We start from the raw sequence: 22,240 nt of genomic DNA on the forward strand, positions 1-22,240 counted from the left end.
GAGCAAGATTGGAGCCCTGGTAAGAATGAATAAGCGTTAGATATGACTTCTGGATCCATTGTATTTTTCTAGTTTATTTTGGCCTGGCCCCAGTTTTCTTCTTTTGTTTGTTGAAATCTTGCTATGATATGGGGTTGACTTCCCTAGTAGCTCAAAAGGTAAAGAATCTGCCTGCAACATGGGAGACTCAGATTCAATCCCTGGGTCAGGAAGATCCCCTGGAGGAGGAACTGGCTATCCACTCCAGTATACTTGCCTGGAGAATCCCACTGACAGAGGAGTCTGGCTGGCTACTGTCCATGGGGTCACCAAGAGTTGGACAGGACTGAGTGACTAACACTTTCACTTTACTGTATATGGAATACATGTGTTATAAAAATGCCTTAATTTCTTATGTTCAGACAGCAATGTTGAGGGTGTATTTGGAAAGAATGGAATTAGAAGTATGGAAGTCAATTAGAAGAATATAAAAATAATCCATCTGATAGAAGATAACTAAAATAGCAGCATTAGAGGAAGAGAGGTATTTGAGTTATTTATGAGATTGAATTGACAGGACCCAATGACCCATTTTATGTGAAAGGTAATTAATAGTAAATCTAGGGTGATTTTTAACTTTCTAGTTTAGCTGATGGACAAATGAAGATACCATCAATCAAGATCAGGAATATACAAAGTGTTAGTGGTGGTTGGGGGTAGTGATAAATAATGAGTTAAGTTTTGGCCATGATGAGTTTGAAATTTTTTTGCCAGATAATTAAGTAAAGCCTAGTAAAGCTTTGAAAATAAACATCTAGAGCTTAGCAAAGATTATAAAGATGGACACATTAGTTTAGAATTTAGCAGAATGTATGTGTTTAGCAATTATTACAGGTACAATCACCCAGTATTATGTGAAGGCCATGGAACTTTTGGGAAATGAATTTGAAGACAAAAGCTGTGTCTTCTTCATCTTTGTATTTCTATCCAGGATACTAGTCCAATCTCTGGCACAGGGGAGATGCTCAGAAAATTTTTATTTCATGACCTGTCAAGTGGAATAAGTGAATAAGTAAGTAGAGAAAAGCCTCAGAGAAGACTAAGAAAGAACAATTAGAAAGATGACACAGTACTAGCAGAGAATGATTTCTCATAAGAACAAGGGTTTTAAGAATGAGGGTACAGGCAACATTTTGGGGTGCTGGGTGACATAAAATTGAGACAGATAGCAGGTAAACTGGATGACAGAACTAGGGCAGAGAGCAGACAGAGAGTAGTTACATTGAATGACAGAACCGGTACTCAAAGAGATCTCAAGAGTGTGGAAATGAGAGTTAAATCTCATTGCTATTTACTAGGGATAAGTGGAAAATCTTAAGTTAGGTACATAAAATCAAATGCATAAGTAGTAGATATAGATGGCCTGATTTAATTGCATTCCTGGGATTTAATAGCATGCTGAAAATTCAATATAAATTAATACTAGAGCCTGCCTGCCAGGGTGTGTAATTAAGCACTGCCAATAAAAACATCCAGCATGAAAATATGGGGATAATAATAACATAGTACATATCCCAGGTACAGCTTGGGACGATGCATTTCAAGAGAAAAAGCTATAAAACTACAGTTATATGTAGGGGACAAGCAGAGTAAGGAAAAGTCTGAAAGTCATGCCATCACTTGAAGATGGTTGAGGGAAGTTGGTGTGTCTTAACTTCATGCTGAAAAGGAACTAACTGTACTTTATGCAGTCAGGTCTAGATCAAAGGGCACAACCATAGAAGTGGTAGGCAAAGATTCCAACTCACTTTGAGAAAGAATTTTCTGTAATTAGGCCTATTTCACAATGGAATTAGTTCTTAATCAGAAAATAGCTTTTTAAAAAAAATTTCTTTCTTTACTTACTTCCTGAACTAATACTTGGAGGGCATCTACCAAATTTTTAAGATATATATCCCTTGGCAATCAGGATATAATAGTAAACCAGTGACAGATAACTATTACCCTATAGGAGTTTACATTTTATATTCATTTATTTATTGAGCATTTATTGGGTTCATGCCCTATGCTAGACTTGTCCTATGCCTCCAGGATACAGGGAAAAATGTCTCTGCTATCATGGCCTCAATCATCTGTGGAGGAAGAATACACAAAGCAAATACGTACATAAATATACATGAAATCACAGACTAGACTAGAGGATAATTTGTACTATGCAGTCAGATGAATTTTAAACAGAAGAAATTAACCAGGGGAACTATTGTATTTAGTGAAGTCTGGAATGCTCCTTCTAAGAACTGGCAGATTGTGGGTAAACATGGAGGAACAGTATATGCAAGGCTGTGGTCAAGGATGGAGAGAAGGCCAGTGAGGACAGTGATACCATAAAACAGGATACATAAAAGGAAAAGGAATCCTTTGAATTCTGTATGAAAAATGCATTAGAGAAAGAAAAACTGGATGTGGAGAAAATAAGGACCTCATTTCCTCAGTCTCAATGAAAGGTCATAGTGCTTTGGAAGAGGATGGAGGCAGTGGAGATGGAGAGGAATGGATGAAATCAAAGTATATTTCAGAGCAGGCTCAACAGTGATTGAGGACCTCGTCTGAATTGCACTGATTTTATATGAGGAGTTAGGATGAGGAGGATTTCAAGAACAATTTTCAAGATGCTAGCTCCTGTAATTGGCTGCAGTCTGAGAGAAGGCCCTTGGAGAAGCTCCACATCTGTGGTGGTAGGGAGATTGATCATGGATATGATCATGGATATGAGTCCTCTTTGGACAGGTGACATTTGTTCAGATGACTGTAGACATCCCAGTGATATCAGTTAGAACTAAATCAGAGTCAGGGAGTCAACGTGTCTCCTATGGGTAGGTCCATTATGTTCCTTAGTGTTCAGGAGCTCTGCTTCCTTTTCACTTTCCCCTTGACATCTGGGATAGAAGGAGAATATGAAACTCCCTTCTTTGTGTCAACAGAAAACTGTGTAAAAGATTTTTCAAGATCTTTTTTATTGTTGTTGAAGGAATTCAGATAGAAGCCTTATTATCTATGTTGATTTCAATCAGAGCTTCAGAAATGATATTTTTCAGATTATCTGTGGTCTTGTATCCTTGGCTTTGTAGTCTTCCTTCTTCGTTGGTACTGAGGATGACTTTAGATGCCTCTTTCTATAATGAAGATGTTTTCTAAATGTTTAACTGCTTGTCAAAAATCTGAGAGAATTCATAGACATGTAGGTTGCAGATTTTTCTCCTACTGAATTATATTGTACAAGAATCTCCTCTGAGAAATTGGGAAATTGCCTAGAAGTTGTTAAACAGCAGTGCTTCTTTGGTAATATTGTTGATGGATATGAGAGAAAAGACCACTAAATCAGGAAAGGTAAGATAAGCACTCCTAAGAAAGTACACTTTGGCAGCTGTAATTAAGTGCCAAGAAGTCTTTCAAATAAACACAATAAAAGGAGAGACAAAATAGCCACCAAATAGAATGATCTCCTCCACCCACAATGCCATGTCATTTTTCTTTATAGTCTCTTGATCCACTACTTCTACACTTAAGCTGATAATTTAGTATACCAACTTATTTTAATGCATCATCTCATATGTGGGTTCTTGAAATAAGGTCTTGCTTTGCTCTCCTCTCCCCTCTGCCCTCCTTCCCTCTATCATCAAAGTAAAGTTTCAAAAATACTTCTTTCATAATACCTATCTAGAGTTCAAAATCTTCCACTCAGCCTACAGGTTATGGTGATAAACAAAACAAATCCCACCTCCTTAGGCTGATGGTTAAGAAACTCTGAAGGATGCAACCAATCCCAGCAATGGTATTTTGTGCCCCCGACCCCATCCCCCCCACCACCATTCACTGTCTTGTGAGCACACGGAAATGTTTCCATCTCAGTGTTGGTTTATGTTGCTCACACCTTCAGAATGTCCACCTCCTCCCTGACTTTGCCCTTTTTTCAAGCCTAACACTGAACTCCACCTCTGGAAACACTCTTAGGCCATGATGCTCTCCTGCCCCCATTCTCAGTAATCCTCTCCAGAGAGGGCATTATGAATGCCAGACTGGAGGTCAGTGGGATAACTGAGGTCATCTGTATTTAGATTCTAGACATTTTCCAGTAAGGAAGGAGATAGGCTCATTTGAAAATCTAGTGTTGGAAGTAGGAATGAAGAAAGACAGCTTTTGCCAGATGCTCTGGGAAGTATACTGTGCAATAAAATGTAAGGCATTTTTTATCTCTTCTCTCTTTCTCTGTCTCAGCTTTTGGAGCCAATTTCCCCATGTCTTGAACTGACAAATTTTCTGGTTTCTTCCAGAACCTGTTTCCTCCTTCAGTCTTTCTATAATCTCTAAGCATACGTCCTTTCATGGTCTCTTTTTCTCTCCCAGGTCGTATGAATAAAAATATTTATTTCATGGTCTAACCTTTACTCTTTTTTCAGTTTTTAATACTTTATTTTCTTTCTATTTACTTCTTAAACTTAATTTTTATTCATTCACATTTTCTTGCTGAGTCAAGAGAGACTTCCTTTTCTCTTTCCTTCCTCTAAATAGTTTATTACTAAAGGAAGTGACAACTTTATAGGGAGAACATCTTGTATTCAGATTACTACAGAGCAGTAGTTTCTTTTTATTCCTCATGTTCCTGGCCAATTATAATTTTGAGTACATGTTAATATTGTCTTAAAGTTTATTTGGAATGGGATGTAAGGTTTTATAATAAATTACTCTAGAGTACTTGGTTTTGCAGTAAATTATGCTATACTATCTACCATATTGGCATATATTGTCACAGCAACCCACTCTAGTTTTCCTGCCTGGAGGATCCCACCAACAGAGGAACCTGATGGGCTACAGTCCTTGGGGTCACAAAGAGTTGGACACAACTGAAGTGACTTAGCAAGTATGCACATGCTATATTACCTGTTATTTACATATTAGCTTGATTATTGTCTTTAAATGGCTCTGAGCTATCTGAAGACTTCCCTGGTGGAATAATCAAGGAATGTTTTTGTTTTTGCCCTTAAGGTCCTACCATTTAAATCTCTGGTATCTAAAGGAAAATGTTGAAGTAGCTTATCCACCTGATACGCAGTAAAGAGTATGTCAGACACATACAGAAGATGGGGACTGTTGTCATATTTTAAGCAAATAGAGGCATTTCCTAGCCACATAGTCTCATCAACTCTTTCTCAGATGAAGTAGTAGTTTCCTTCCTTGTGATGAAAATAAGTTCTTGTTTGAAGAACAAGAGATGATTAAAATACATATGCTTAAGGCTTATGCAAAGACTGAAGGAGGAAACAGGTTCTGGAAGAAACCAGAAAATTTGTCAGTTCAAGACACGGGAAATTGGTTCCAAAATCTGAGACAGTCCTAATCTTGTTGACTGTATTTACTCAGACTATATTTACTCAGCATTATAATAGGGGCAGCATTATAACAGAGAGAAAGAACTCAGAGTAGTTGCCCAAATGTGGACTCTGTCCTAGGAGAGGAAGGAGAGAATGAGGTGCTTCACACTTAGGTGAATACTTTTCATGTTAGTAGTTGGGTTCCTCTCTATGCTGGGAGTAACTTATCCCCGACTGGAACCAGAAAAGTCAAAATCCTTCTACTATGAAACATTTCCAGGATGCAAATGCAAAATTCATTCATGTGGAAAATGTCACTTATTGTTTTGTAAAGCACAGTTTGAAACCGAACTTCTATTTTTATATATTTATTTCTGTCTTTCTTGTACAGTATTCACTGTACTTAGATTTTGAGGTATACTACTACAGCTTGCAGAGATTTCAGGTTTCTTTAGCTGAGTAGCCTGGACTCTTGTTTAAAACATAAAAGATTTGAAGCTTTTCATATATTCTGGCATTCCATGTTGCCCCTGTCTTAGCTGACTTTATTTTCAGTAACTGAATAAAATGGAAACAATAACAATACTGTGTGTGGTCCTCAGTTGCTTAGTTGTGTCCAACTCTTTGTGACACCATGGACTGTAGCCCACCAGGGTTCTCTACCCATGGAATTTTCCAGGAAAGAATACTGGAGTCAGTTGCCATTTCCTTCTTCAGGGGATCTTCCCAACCCAGGAATCCAACCTGAGTCTTCTGTGGTTCCTGCATTGACAGGTGGATTCTTTACCTGAGCCACCTGGGAAGCTAAATAATAATAGTAATAGTAGTTTTACTAAGCATTTAATGTATGCAAGGAACTGTCCCAGACATTATGTATAAATTACATCAATTCATCTTCACAATAATCCAATGATATAGGTAGTGTTGTTCAATATCCATTTTCAGATGAGGAAGTAGTTCAGAAGGTCAGTTCAGTTCTGTTCAGTTGCTCAGTTGTGTCCAACTCTCTGTCACCCCACGGGCTGCAGCACGCCAGGCTTCCCTATCTATCACCAACTCCCGGAGCCTACTCAAACTCATGTCCATTGAGTCGGTGCTGCCATCCAACCATCTCATTCTTTGTTGTCCCCTTCTCCTCCCTCCTTCAATCTTTCTCAGCATCACGGTCTTTTCAAATAAGTCAGTTCTTTGCATCAGATGACCAAAGTATTGGAGCTTCAGCTTTAGCATCAGTCCTTCCAATAAATATTCAGGACTGATTTCCTTCAGGATGGACTGGTTGGATCTCCTGCAGTCCAAGGGACTCTCAAGAGTCTTCTCCAACACCACAGGTCAAAAGTATCAATTCTTTGGCCCTCAGCTTTCCTTATAGTCCAACTCTCACATCTATACATGACTACTGCAAAACCATAGCTTTGAGTAGATGGACCTTTGTTGGCAAAATAATGTCTCTACTTTTTAATGTGCTCTCTAGGTTGGTCATAACTTTTCTTCCAAGGAGTAAGCGTCTTTTAATTTCATGGCTGCAGTCACCATCTGCAGTGATTTTGGAGCCCCAAAATACAAAGTCTGTCACTGTTTCCATTTCTTTCCCATCTATTTGCCATAAAGTGATGGGACCAGATGCCATGATCTTAGTTTTCGGAATGCTGAGTTTTAAGCCAACTTTTTCACTCTCCGCTTTCACTTTCATCAAGAGACTTTTTAGTTCCTCTTCACTTTCTGCCATAAGGGTGGTGTCATCTGCATATCTGAGGTTATTGATATTTCTCCCAGAAATCTTGATTCCAGCTTGTGCTTCATCCAGCCCAGCATTTCACATGATGTACTCTACATGTAAGTTAAATAAGCAGGGTGACAATATACAGCCTTGATGTACTCTTTTCCCAATTTGGAACCAGTCGGTTGTCCCATGTCTAGTTCTAACTGTTGCTTCTTGAACTGAAACAGAAAACAATTAATTAATTTTGCTCAAGGTAGCTCTGTTCCATCTGGGGATGCCATTACTAAAATTGGACTTTATTTCCCATTTTAGTAGCTACTTCACAGTAAAGTTGTAGTGACAGAAAAGATAGGAATATTTTTACATGGTGGCAATGATTGTTTGAGTAGATAGAGGATAGAACTGATTTTCCAAATTTAGTTGGCTTAACTTTTATAGTCCATAACATGCTTGGTGAAGTCAGGAAGTGGGATTATTTATTGGATGCTAAAATTCCATGCCCCAACTTGATCTGGGTTTCTGTGGAGGTATAATGCAAATACTTCAGAGAGTGTAATTCTTTTACCTTAGTGAGGAGACAGTAGCAAAAGAGAATCTAGTGGTGAGTTATTAGAGTCAGTAGGAGAGTTTGTGTAAGAAGGGAGTTTTGGAGAGTGGACAATGAAATGTTTTATAGTAAGCTAATGGTAAAAGGATCATGGTGACTGCAGTATAGTTGGTTATCATTATCCAGTTAAAATCATTCTTGAAACTCAGCAGTAGTTTCTTTCCTTGCCTGTGATACTTGCCATTATTTCATAGGTTTGAAAATACAAACTTTGGAAGTTCAAGCCCTATCTGGGTTACATCTTTCTTCTTAGGATCATACGCATTATTACGACAACTGCAATGAAGTGAATAATGGTGTTCCTTAATGGAAGCATAAGTCCAAGGACAAGGTTGTTCCTGTGTGTGAATGATAAAGAGGGATGGAAATAAATAATAAGAATAACATGGGTTTTTAGTACAGAATAGCTTTGCCCTAAAAAACCTAAATTTAGTGCTCTAAATTATGCACTAAATAAGAAACTTGACTTTACTTCAGAACCTAAAGAATGAGATTATATAGATCAACATTTAAAATCAATATTTAAAAACACTTACATGTCTTATAGTTGTCAACTGTCATACTTACTGTTTAATAATAACTCTGGTATTTCCCTTAAACCAGGGAAATCCAACTCTCTTCTTATGGAAGAAACCTCCAGGCTTTGCTCACTCCCTGAGGGCTCTTTCATTGTTGTTTAGTTGCTAAATTGTGTCGAACTCTTTGTGACTCCATGGACTATAGCCTGCCAGCCTCCTCTGTCTGTAGGATTCTTCAGGCAAGAATACTGGAGTGGTTTGCCATTTCTTTCTCCAGGGGATCAACCCAGGATCAAACCTGTGTCTCCTGTGTTGGCAAGTGAATTCTTTATCAGTGGCTCTTTAGTGGTGTGTTAAATGGATCTTTCCTCTGTCCTTTAACTCATTATGCTATTTAATCCGCACAGCAACACTACATTACAATTGAGACATGGAGAAATCAAATAACCGGCCTCAGACTACATAGCTAGTGAGCGGATTTGAATTTTGGCAGCTCTACTCAGAATCTAGGCTTTAAATCACTACCAATCTGCTTCTATAATTCTATTCACTTGTTTTGGAGAATTCCAATATCTCAGTCTAAGAACAAACACTTATCACTCCACAGAACAAAACAAAGAGAACACACCATTTTGTAATAAGATTTCATGGAAAAGATCACTGGTACCTTCCAGATAACATCAGATGGCTTGTGAATCAGGTGAGTTACGCTCTTCAGCTGACTCCCTTTGCTTGGCTTTCTCAATATTAAATCACAGCTAGACTACTTTTACAACCTGTTCTTTAAGGGATGGGATCACATTTCAAACATATTTGAACAAAGAAATTTTTAAGCCAGTATAATGGCCTCATTTGATTGAGAGAATGAAGGAAATTAAATATTTTGAGTGCCTCTTAAAAGTACCAGTGTGTCACTAGGGGTGAGCATATTATTTATTTCAGTTAATCTTCCCAAAGAATGTGTGAAGTAATTATTATTATCTCACTTGGCAGATAAGAAAACTGAGATTCAAGAAAGCTTACTAACTTTAGTAAAGTCACAAAAGGCAGTGCCAGATTATAAACCCACATTTTTTGGTATTCAGAATCCACATCTGTCATTTTAGGGTGCCGAAGACTGTTCTGTTGGATGCAGAATGTAGCTTTTAATTTTAGGGATATATTTGTGTTAAGCTACACACACTCTTTTGTTCAAAGATGCATACTGTGGGCTTGGAAAGATGCCTTCTAAGAATCTCTGCAAGAAAATCAATGTGGCAAAGTAAGGACTTGGAGATTTATAAAATGGGGTCTAGATGGCTAGTGGTGCATTTACTAACAGTTTGACTTGCTTGAAAAGCTAACTGCAAAGAAATTTGATGAGTCCAATTTGGGATGTATTAAGTCTGAAATGACACTGGAACACATTGAAACAGTTGGCTGGAAGGCAATTGGGAACAGACCTCAGAAGGGAAGTTGGAGCTCAGGTTGGGTGTGTGTATAGTTGGAGATCTGCATTAGGGAGAGGATGAGATTTCCCAGATTGAATATGCGCAAAGAGCAGAGGACAAAAGATAGAATTCTGTGAACTGCCAAAGGGCTGGGAACTGAAGAGGATGATCTAGTGAATGAGACTGCAGAGCACTCATGGAGGGAGGACCTATTTCGAGGGACCCGTACTTTTGAGGAAAAAGTGGGAGAGACTTTCAAGTAGAAAGGAGGTGTTAGTCATGTACAACAATAAAGATAATTTAAGAGGATGAAAGCTGAAAAGGGTCCACATGATAAAAAATTAGTAAGGCATTAGGGATATATTTTAAAAAATAAATGTGCTTTAATAATGGAGTTTGTAGACAGTGTTTTCAAATCAAAAAGAGAACTACTCTTCGCTGTAGACCAGCCTATTACAAGCAACAGAAATCATTCTGAAAAGAGAAAACTTGCCAGCAGATAATTAAGCATATGGCACATAATTATTTGAAGTGAGACAAGTCTGGGAAGCTCAAAGAATGCTTTGGAAGCCTGAGTTGTTGGAGCAGAGAGAGTGAGGAGGAGAGCTGTAGGAGATGGAGTCAGAGAGAGAACCATGAGAGTGGAGAGCATGGGCCCTGAGAGATTACTGTGTAGAGAATGCCACTCTCCACTCTGAATGGGATGGAAAGCTTCACTGGGTTCAGAGCAGAGGAATGATATGATCTGACATATGCTTGAGCAGAATCACATCCAGATGCTATGTTGGAAATAAAGTAGAGCAAACTAGTGGCAAAGAAAAAAAAAAAAAAAAAAAAAACCAAAATGGGAAGACTGTCAGAAACTATTGGGATCCAAAAGACTTGATAGTGCCTTGGGCTAGAATGGCAGTGGTACATATGGTGATATGAAGTCAGACAGCTGATGTGTTTTGAAGGCAAAATCCGCCGGGGGGAATAAAAGTTGAACAGGAAATGGGAACTATATACACACACCATTTTCTTTTCTAAGATTTTTTTTTTTTTTTTTCCCTGTAGAAAGTAGTTGGTTGGAGGTAGAAGCAGTGTTGAGGTGAATTGTTTTCCAGACTGGGAGAAGTCACAGCATATCTGTTTGGTAATGAGAAAGCTGTAGAGTAAGGAGAAAGTTAAAATGGGCAAATTGCCAGCATGGTGTCCTTGAATAAATGAAAGAGGAAGGGAGGCAACTATGCCAGCTGGGAAAAAAATGGCTCAATTCTACTCATTACTCTGTACTTAGACTTGGTATGGAGAAGGCAGTGGCACCTCACTCCAGTACTCTTGCCTGGAAAATCCCATGGAAGGAGGAGCCTGGTAGGCTGCAGTCCATGGGGTCGCTAAGAGTCGGACACGACTGAGCGACTTCACTTTCACTTTTCACTTTCATGCATTGGAGAAGGAAATGGCAACCCACTCCAGTGTTCCTGCCTGGAGAATCCCAGGGACGGGGGAGCCTGGTGGGCTGCCGTCTATGGGGTCGCACAGAGTCGGACAGGACTGAAGTGACTTAGCAGCAGCAGCAGCAGACCTGGTATGTCCTGAAATTTTTATGTAAGAATTTTTTTTAACATGAATGATTTTCAATGACTCTCTATGTTAGCATTTTACTGTGAGTACTGATGGATGAAGAAAATGCAGAATGATGACTGTGTTATTAACTATAAAGTTATATGAGAAGCATTGGTTTAGTCCAGGTCAGCCTGATGTTTCGTGCATATATAGACCACAATATCCCTTGACACCAGAGAGTCATGCCTATTATCCACTGCACGGCCCCTTGCTTTCTCAACATTGCCTGCATGTTTATGCACATGCAATTTCCTTCAGGATGCTCTTGTGTCTTACACATCCTTCAGGGCATAGCATATCTCCTCTTCCACAATTTTTTTCAAGCACAGGCTTCATCTCTTTCTTTGTGTTCCAAAAATTAATTTCTTCCTGTCCTTTACCCATATTCTGTTTGTATAATAATTTAATTCACACTGTATATTTCTGGACCCCTACACATTTTAAATACTTTACTGTACAGACATATTATTTGTCTATGTATCTTCTCTCCTCTATTACCTGAGATTATTTCAGCCTAAAATGTTGTCTTGCTCGTTTGGTTTCCCAACAATGGACAGTTCAGTATTGAATGAAATGGAAATACTTGAAAATCAGATTTATTTCATGGTGTTCCAGAGGATAGAATTAGTGGAAAAAAGTAAGAATAAGATAGATTTTGGCTTGGTCAATGGAAAGGCATTAAAACATGATGACATTTCAAAAATGGGAAAGACTTATTTAAAACATTAATTCCAGGTAGCCTGGATGGGAAGGGAGTTTGGGGGAAGATACATACGAGTATATGCATGGCTGAATCCCTTTGCTGCTACCTGAGACTGTCATAACATTGTTAATCAGCTATACCTGAATACGAAATAAAAAGTTAAAAAAGATAAGTTCCAGATAACTGAAAGAAACCCAGTCAGTTTTTCTCCCAACTATCATTTAAGCTCAGAGCACCATACCAAGTATGTTATAAAAAATAGTATCACATTTAGTCTTGATACTAGTCCCCCAAAGAAGGAATTTTAATCATTCCAATTTTGCTTTAAATGATTAACCAACTTGCCTCCATATACAGCTAATTGGTGAAAGTGGGCTAGTATTGGAACTCAAGTCTGTGTGGTGCCTAGGTCTAGATATTTGATTCAGATGCTTCACAGTGTCAGAGAGATTCCACATTGGGTAGGATGTAGGCACAAATAAATCTCTGAGGTTATAAAGGAATGTACAATTCAAGGAAAAGGCAAATTATCTAGGTAGACTCCGGTGTCTTTATGACTGTTAAACAGGCTTGCTTTCCAAAAGAGAGTCAAGAGATGAAACTGGGAGAGACAAAGCAATCCATAGTGAGGTGCCAAGATAATCTTACAATTTGTTCATCTCTAGTTATTCTTAGATCCCAGTTATCCCTGACTCACAATGAGAATGGGTTCATGGATTTGGATAATTGCATTATGACTGAATAACACAGCGTAGGGCTTGGGGAGCTTAGAAGACCTGTCCCAAAGTGGAGTACACTCAGACTCTTTGAACACTGGACACAACTCACAGAACTTGTCATGAATATTACCAGGATTTTCAGTATGTGTCTGCAGTAGGCGTTTAATTAATTTTATCAGTATCTCCTTTCTTCTCCATCCTTTCTGAGTCCATATATATCACAAGATACTGTCTTGAGTAGCGATAACATAAAGGTATCATTTTTATTTGACAACGTGTTATCTATGAATAGAAGAAAACATAATGTATATTTATATGGTGAGCCTTTGCTTCAAGTCTTCACAAAAAGGAGAAGGCTATATTTTTGCAAAAGTTTTACTTTGGATGTTTTGTTCAAGAAAATATGCATTTACACGCATAGAATGGAAATAGAGTGTTAAATAAATTCTACTTATGCATTTTCTTACCATATTTCAAGATGTTTACTCTTTCAGCAAGTAATCCGACTTGACATTTCTAAGCTTGTAGCATGGAGAGAGGCATTACTACCTCAGTCTTTTGTGTTTCTGCTGGATTTTGGTTTTTTTGACAGTCCATTCAGTATAACCAAAGAAAACTTTATTCAAGTGAAACTCAACTTCACTTTTCATAGAACTATGACCTTAAAAAAAACTAGTCTCTTAACTTCCTTCAGGGAGCCATGTGACTGACTGCCTTGTCAGCACGCTACTTTTCCTGAATCTAAGTTATTTCCTTTCCTGCAGAGAAAAATTGCTGTTATCACTTCCAACCCTTTCGGTAATGGGTATTTTCATATATAGTTTACCCCTTCAAAACAAACAAAAAAAAAGAATGCCTTTTTTTGCTTATTTGCTAAAAAATTGTTTATCCTAAAGAAAAAAAATGTAAGGATATAAGCACATTTTATGGTCTATGGAAAAATCAGCATTTCCACAGATTTCTGATCCAAGAGACAGCTACAAGTTCTCTAAAACACCTATTTTAAGATATTCATTTCAATTATCTAAGCATAAGAAAAACATGGTCTGGTTAAAGCTAGCATCCCCAAGTACTTCCCAATTTCTTTATCTCATAACCATTTCTTTTTGGTCTTTGTTCTGCATACTTTTCTCTAACATCTAACATTGGAACTACTTTAGTCTCGTTGGACATTCCCCTGACCTTGGCTTTTGAGAGATGATGTGTCCTGATTTCTTCTTTTAATGATTTTTTTCTCACCCCTTGTCCAGAACTCCCTTCTCACTCCTTGTGGCCCTTTAAATGTTCTATCCTTAGCATCTTGCTCTCTTTCTACACATTCTCACTGGATATTCTCACAGTCACTCACCTAGGCTCAAGCCTCGTCTGCTCACTGATTATTCCCACATTTAACCTAGACTTTTCTCCTGAACTCCTGCCCAAGCTTTCCAACAGTTCATCTCCAGTGTAGCATGTCCCCAACTGCACCCTTATCTCCTTCTCAGCCAGATCTTCCTGTGCTCCTTCTTATCTTAGCAGACTATTTCCATGTATCCAGACACCCAAGCTTAAAATCACTGAGTCATTCTCAATTCCATTCTCCTCTGAAAGTTTTCTCCTATCTGTTCCTTCTCTTTCTTCCTGACACTGCACACGGAGTTCAGGCACTCACCAATTCCCCCACCTCCCCACCCCCGGTGTTCACAACTGTTTCCTAACTCCCTGTTTTCTTATCCTAGTCTACTTTGAGATCAGAGACTTATTATGAAAACGACATTCTTTGAGTTGGCCTTTTCCTTTAAAACCTTTGATAGTCTCCATTTCACATGCAGAAAAACCCGAAACTCCTTAACAGACAATCTAAAGCCACCTGCAGTTTAGATTCAAGTGGCTCTGCTAGGCCCATCTTTAGGCATCACTCCACTCCAAAGGATTCCCAGGTGGTGCTAGTGGTTAAGAACCCACCTGCCATTGCAGAAAACAGGAGATGCGAATTGGGGGAAGATCCTTGGGTGGGGAAGATCCCCTGGAGGAAGACAAGGCAACCCACTCCAGTATTCTTACCTGGAAAATCCTACGGGCAGAGGAGCCTAGCAGGCCCCAGACCATAGAGCCGCAAAGAGTCAGACGCGGTTGAGCAACTTAGCACACCCTCCAAAGGCATATGTGCTGAGTCTTTGTCATTGCACACGCCATTATTATCTCTCCTTGAGATGTTTCCCCCTATTTTCTTTTTCCTACCTAATGACTGATGGCTTTCATTTTTCAAGAGCCACATCAGATGATGTCTCTTCTTTGAAATGTACCCTGACTTCTGTAGAAGCATGTCTTCTGTCTGCTGTTAGTGGTCTTAGCCTACCTTCACACTAGCATCAGGATGCTGTGTTGTAAATATTACACAATAGTAAAGGACTCTGAAAGAGCAGGGGCTATGTCTTCTTTTCTGCAGAGCTAAAGTCTATCAATATGTCTGACTTGTGATAAAATTTGGTTCTTATTTGTTAAATGAAAATGCAGTTATTGTAATAGGTAATAATGAAAACTCTTAAGAATGGCCCAAATGATTCCAAATAGCTGTCCTAAATATTTATGTTTACTCTATATTTTCTTTCTTCCAAAGAACTTTGTTTAATTCCATTTTATTCTATCAGTTGGACACCTGAGATTGGCAACTAAGACTCAAGGGAAAGGACAGAGAAAGAACTCAGTAACTGCCCTGACAAGACACTGGAGCCAGACTCAACATTTCTAAGACATGACGGGTGTGGTCAGCTCCTACCAGCCTCCATCTGCTACATTTTGTTGTTGTTTAGTCACCAAGCCATGTACAACTCTTTTGACTTCAAGGGCTGTAGCCTGCCAGGCTCCTCTGTCCATGGAATTTCCCAGACAAGAGTACTGGAGGGGATTGCCATATCTTTCTCCTGGGGAATCTTCCTGACCCAGGAATCAAACCTGTGTCTCCTGCTTTGCAGACAGATTCTTTACCACTGAGCCACCTGGGAAGCCCTCTGCTACACTAAAAAACTGGCCACTAGAGAGTGAGGAGGCAAATCCAAGGGTCGACAGAACAGAGTGTCCATGAGATGAGAGGCAACTCCATTCCCATGGGGAATGGAAATGGGGATACCTGGCCTTTCTCCCTAAAAGCCTCCTTAGGGATTCGAAGAGAATTGTTCATAAAGACTGTTGTATCCTTTGGTCCTCTAGTTGGGCATTTGCTGAGGAAAAGAGCTTGAATTTATCATGGGAGCTCGGAAGATGAGTTTTGGTGAAAGGGCTAGAGGGAGGGGACAGTGTTGGGGTACTCAGTTTAATGGTCAAGAAAGGAGATTTCTGTGGGTCAAGTGGATATGAGTTTGAATGAATTTGAGGTTGATTCACCCCAATTCCAAGACAGTTTCCCCACCACACTCCAGCTACAGAAGACTATATAGTACATGGCCAGTGACAAGAGCTGAAAATGGATTTTCAGCTTCTCAAATCATTGGATCTCAAAGAACTCATACCACTAGCCCCCAGAGTCAGAATTTGGAGCCTGCCTCACAGTGGGCATCAATGGCCAGGCTGTGTCCAGAGAAGCAGCACTCACGAAGACAGAGACATTATGGTGGTATCCTGTTGGCTTGGTGTTCTTCCCATTCCTTGTGCACCTCTCAGCTCAACACCCCTGAAGGGTAATCCTAGAAGGGGGACACAAGGTGGTGGTACCCTTGAAGTAGTCCTGCAATCAGGTAGGGCGCCAGTTCATACTTGGACTGGGTAAAGAGGCAACGGGTAGAAGGTGAAGATAAACTCCAACTGAATGGGTGGACTGTGGCTTAATATCTGAAAGTGAAAGTGAAAGTCGCTAAGTCGTGTCCAAATCTTTGCGACCCAAATGGACTATAGTCCATGGAATTTTCTAGGCCAGAATACTGAAGTGGGTAGCCTTCCCTTCTCCAGGGCATCTTCCCAACTCAGGGATCAAACCCAGGTCTCCCACACTGCAGGTGGATTCTTTACCAGCTGAACCACAAGGGAAGTCCAAGAACGCTGGAAAGTGAAAGTGAAGTCACTCAGTCGTGTCTGACTCTTTGTGACCCCACGGACTGTAACCTACCAGGCTCCTCTGTCCATGAGATTTTCCAGGCAAGGATACTGGAGTGGGTTGCCATACTGGAGTGGGTAGCTTATCCCTTCTCCAGTGGATCTTCCCAACCCAGGAATCGAACTGGGATCTCCTGCATTGCAGGAGGATTCTTTACCAACTGAACTATCAGGGAAGCCCTTGATATCTGAAAACAACTGGAAAACTATGACATTGTCTCAGATACCTGAGGAGACGTACTACCCAGTAGAGAATTAATACTTGATATCATACAATTGGGTAGAATGATTGAGAAACACAACGGATTTATGTTTCTTGTTGAGTTAGCACTGCTTTCTAAAGTAGCTACATGTGGAAACTTACTTAAATTCATAGATGCTCTGCACAAAGTTCAACCAAAATTCAACCCCAAACTGCTATCAAAGAAAACCTTTCTTTATTGATTTATCACTGAATCTGACAAGTAACACCATTCACTAATGTCCCCGCTGAACCCTCTGGGGATCAGAACATGGTCAGAGGTACCCATGGAGGACGTACAGAAATGCAGTCTTGTTCTGACCCAAAGGGGCTCACAGTATAAAAATGAAGTGAAGATGTATGGCAGCTCCTACTCAGATCAGTTTAGAATGAGTATCTAACCAGTTTCAGGATGATCTGGAACTTCCCAGAACCACTGAGAACTCTGCTGATTCGTATATTAGGAGACAAATTACGTAAGCCATCCATGTTGGAAAGAGCTGATATGTTTGTTCTCTCTAGAGCAGAAATGCAAAGTATTTCATGATACTAGAGAATATTAAGAGTAATTTCTCTCATAATTCTTCTGAGGGAAGACTAGGCCATGTTTGAACTACTTCTAATTCTGTCTCTGTTCCCTCAACAATTTCACATCTCCATTGTTTGTTGTTTATTTAGTCACTAAGTTGTGTGTGACTCTTTGCAACCCCATGGGCTGCAGCCCACCAGGCTCCTCTGTTCATGAAATTTCCCAGGCAAGAATACTGGGGTTGCCATAAGCAATACACACACACACACACACACACACACACACACACACACACACACATTGCATCGCTCTTGTTTGTAGACTCCGTTCCTGCCAGTCCCTTATTAGTCTAAGTCTATTTTCTGACCAGTTTCTTGCTTCCTCAGGTCATTCTCCCATGGTCACTCTGAAAAGCTGAGGCACTCTGCTGTAACAGAATCCCTTGCACCATATAATATTAGTCTTTGAAGTAGTATGTGCTGTGCTGTCCTGTCCAGGCGCTCAGTCCTGTCCGCCTCTTTGCAACCCCATGGACTGCAGCCCACCAGGCTCCTCAGTCCACGGGGATTCTCCAGGCAAGAATACTGGAGTGAGTTGTCTTGCCCTCCAGTGTATCTTCCCAACCCAGGGATCAAACCCAGGTCTCCTGCATTGCAGGTAGATTCTTTACCTTCTGAGCCATCAGGGAAGCCCTTGGGGTATTATCTTACCCATATACCTGTTTGAGAGCATTTCTGATTTTTCAACTTCCTCCATGAATGATGCCTCTTCTCCTGCTAAATCCTTTACGTTCCAGTCAATTCCCCATCACCTCCCTCTTCTCTGGGACTGTTCCCCTGAACTTCAGTGTTCCCTTAACTAACTCCCCTAGAAGCCTACTTTACTACTCCTGGGGACATTCTTGACAATGTATAAGCAACACTCACAGAAATGTGTATGAGAAATTGTAGAATTTTAGCTTCAAAAGGTTTTATGCATAAGGGTTCTGTTGATGCTAGAATGAAACAAGTAATCAGAGGTAGGGGGCTATGAGAATTAGCTAAAATGCATTAACATTCATAATAACACAGTTACAGGTAGTACAGTATACGTGTAGTATCAGTCATTTACTCCTTGACTCTGTGTGAAGTCACATTGTGTGTTTTAATGTAGGACCTTAAAACAACCTGATAAGAGACAGAGCAAACATTGTTTCTAATGATAATCAGTGAGTGTGGCCTCTCAATCTCTCCCTTAATTTTTAAGTGGGCCCAAGTAGTTTAAAAACCAGAATTACTGGACAGAAGCAGTCTAGGCAGCATTGATATATCTTATGTGGTAAGGGTAGGTGGATTTTGGCATGGCTCTTTTTTAGGCCTTGGAAGTCCAATTCTAAACATCCACTTCTATCGGGGACTTTGGGACTGCAATAACTATATGAGATATGCTGTATTACACGGTGATGGAAGTAATCATGAAATATTTTTATGTTTTGCAGATGCTGGTACTTCTTCCCTTTTGATGTAAAATATAACATGAAGTCTTTGCATTAAAATCAGAGGCATAAAATTTGCTAGCATCTGTAAATATTTTATTTTTTAGGTACTCCCTGGTCCTGAAAAGAAAAGGTAGAGAACCTTGTCGGAATTTCAGTCATCACCTCCGTCCAAGAAACCACCCGCGCTTTTTTTTTTTTTTTTTTAAATCATAACAGCGCCCCCTGCTGCTTCAAAGCGAAGGCTTCGAGATTGTTTGCCCGTTTTCCTTTCAGTCTTTGAGAAACTCTGGAAACGTGGCTGGAAAACATTATCCTCAACTGAACCACGGCCAGGGAAGTCTCAGGAGGGAATTCTTTCCTGACATAAAATTAAACCTGGCTTCAGCATATCTTTTGCGGGAGGGGGCTGGAGGTGGGGGGGGGGGGGTGGAAAGGAGGAAAACTTACTGTTGATGTTTCTTGGCTTGGCTTTCTATTCGGTTCTTAAAGCAACATTATTTTTAAAAATCTGCAACAAAACCTGTCATCTGCCAAGTCAGCCCCAAGCCTCCCAGTCTCTCTCAGCGCAGCTTTCCCCGTCTTGCCCTCTTCCGTCGCCGCGCTCCACTCACATTTGGCAAAGTGTATTCATAAACAGACGCCTTTTAACTCACCGATGGTAGGAGCGGTGATGGACTGTCTCCGCTGTGGAAGGGAAGCTGGTGCCAGGGGGCCCGCGGAGTCCCGGGCACAGGGGCGGGGAGGTGGCCGGCGGTGGGGGCACCGATGTGGCTGTGGAGCTGCGGAGGAAGCAGGCCTCCAAGCGGCCTGCTTTCAGTCTTGCTCGGTGGAGAGCTGGCCCTCGACTTCAGAGGTGGCTCAGGAGCAACTGGCAGCAGGCGATATAGTTTCAGGTCCAGCTGGACGCACTGCTAGTGGAGAGCGGAAAATCTGGAAGCTGTGGTGGGAGAAGGCTTTGGCCTCACTGTGCCTGTGGGAGACGGTGCCCTGAAGATTACCCTGTGACCTGATGCCACTGGTGAGGAGGCGCTGGCTTATTTATTCACCCAAGGGGCAGATGTTGTTAGAATCGTTGAGCTTTTTTTTTTTTTTTAATATTGAATTGTCTCAACCAGCGCTCTGATGTTCTGGTGGATGAAAAGGATCCTGCGTCTCAAGATGAGCCCACACATACTTAATAAACCAGTGCTGGTCTGTTGTTCAGTCGCTCAGTCATGTCCAACTCTTTGCGATCCCATGGACAGTAACCCTCCAGGCTCCTCTGTCCGTGGGATTTCCCAGGCAAAGATACTGGAGTGGGTGGCCATTTCCTGCTTCAGGGGATCTTTCCTACCTGGGGCTTGAACTCGTTTCCTGCATTGGCAAGTGGATTCTTTACCACTGAGCCACCAGGAAGCATCATGGGCAGATTTGGGAGTCACCTTTTTCTCTAGCATGACCTTCCCTTCTATTCCCATCAAAAATAGTGACTTAAAAAGTTTGTCCATGCATGTGAGGATTACAGCAAGAGAACTGACACCCTTCAGCAGTTTTGTACACACAGCATGATCATTATATTAGGTTATACTGGGGTGTAATAGGTTCTGGAATGTTCAGGCCTTGGTCCTTGGCTCTGAAGCTGCTGCTGCTGCTAAGTCACTTCAGTCATGTCTGACTCTGTGTGATCCCATAGACGGCAGCCCACCAGGCTCCCCCGTCCCTGGGATTCTCCAGGCAAGAACACTGGAGTGGGTTGCCATTTCCTTCTCCAATGTGTGAAAGTGAAAAGTCAAAGTGAAGTCACTCAGTCGTGTCCGACTCTTAGCGACCCCATGGACTGCAGCCTACCAGGCTCCTCCATCCATGGGATTTTCCAGGCAAGAGTACTGGAGTGGGGTGCCATTGCCTTCTCTGTCTGAAGCTGCTACTCTCATTAAAATGCATTTGTAAGATGGGCTTCCCAGGTGGTGCTAGTGGTAAAGAACCCGCCTGCTAATGCAGCATATATAAGAGATGAGAGTTCAATCCGTGGGTCAGGAAGATCCCCTGAAGAAGGGCATGACAACTGACTCCAGTATTCTTGCTTGGAGAATCCCATGGATAAAGGAGGCTGGTGGGCTACAGTCCATAGAGTTGCACAGAGTCAGACATGACTTAAGTGACTTAGCATGCATGCATATATGCAGGATAATAGAATGCAATATTTGACATCATCTAACTGCACCCTGTGCAGACCAAGAAATTATATGTGATGTGCTCCACATAGTCTGCTAAGAAGGGGCCAAGATGGGGTGCTAGGATGCTAACACATTGAGAACTTGCCTGTGTGGTATGGTTTAAGAACTGCATCTAACTGGTTTCCTTGCTTAAGAATATCTTCTTCAACTGGCTTATATAGGAGACCACATTTTGGAGGTGAAGCTGTTGTCCAACTGAGGCAGTCACTTAAAATTTAGTAGTAAAGTAATGTTTTAGAGTGAACTGTTTTTGAAGGGAACAGCTAGCCAGTTGCCTAGCCAGGCCCTGATGATGGGATGACATTAGTGATTGGGAAGTTGTCCTTGGGAGAAGGTGGGTTGAAGCAGAAGGGTCAGGCCAGAGGCAGTGGGAGTCACTTGGTAGGGTGTGGGAGGGCCTGTGAGGGGTCACAGGTGGGGACACCTGGGCACCTTGGGGACAAAAGGAGAGCACTGTGAGCTGGGGCTTGTTCCATAGGGATGGAAACTGTGGGGTCCTGTGAAAGGAGAGGTGCAAGGAGAGTGGGCTCTGAAGATAAATCTGATCTCTCTTTCACAGTTTTCTGAGGCCTATCCTTGAGAATTGGCCCTGCCTCCCTCTATACCTAGACACTTAGAAAGTGATTTCATTGTTCCTTGTCCTGACAGGTGACTTGCCTCTCCATCCGCTTGTGTAGGTCTCAGAACAAAGACAAGAGAGTTGAGTCCTAGAAGAGAAGGCACAGTTAATACCAGCTGTCATGACATTATCTTGCCTGTCTGTGTCTCCTGCCTGGTTCAATGCAGTCTTATTCTCCTCTACTCCTTCATTCCAAGTTCATCTCATATCCAAAGGTAACCCTGATGATCTCACTGGCCTACTCATCAGTTCAGTTGCTCATTTGTGTCTGACTCTTTGCGACCCCATGAACTGCAGCAAGCCAGGCCTCCCTGTCCATCACCAACTCCCAGAGTTCACCCACACCCACATCCATTGAGTTGGTGATGCCATCCAACCATCTCATCCTCTGTCATCCCCTTCTCCTCCTGCCCTCAATCTTTCCCAGCATCAGG

At 41.1% G+C, this 22,240-nt stretch overlaps 1 protein-coding gene across 1 annotated transcript in view; it reads right to left on the minus strand.

The window, feature by feature from the left end:
* The window catches only part of DAB2 (DAB adaptor protein 2), a 191,776-nt gene extending 172,022 nt beyond the window's left edge, over positions 1–19,754 (minus strand). Inside the window, exon 1 of the mRNA XM_065905783.1 lies at positions 19,625–19,754. The gene's annotated coding sequence lies outside the window, so the exon portion shown is untranslated. The remainder of the gene's footprint in view (positions 1–19,624) is intronic.
* Positions 19,755–22,240: the final 2,486 nt, after the last annotated feature.

The sequence above is a fragment of the Muntiacus reevesi genome, chromosome 14 (assembly GCF_963930625.1).
Source record: "Muntiacus reevesi chromosome 14, mMunRee1.1, whole genome shotgun sequence".
Lineage (NCBI taxonomy): Eukaryota > Metazoa > Chordata > Mammalia > Artiodactyla > Cervidae > Muntiacus > Muntiacus reevesi.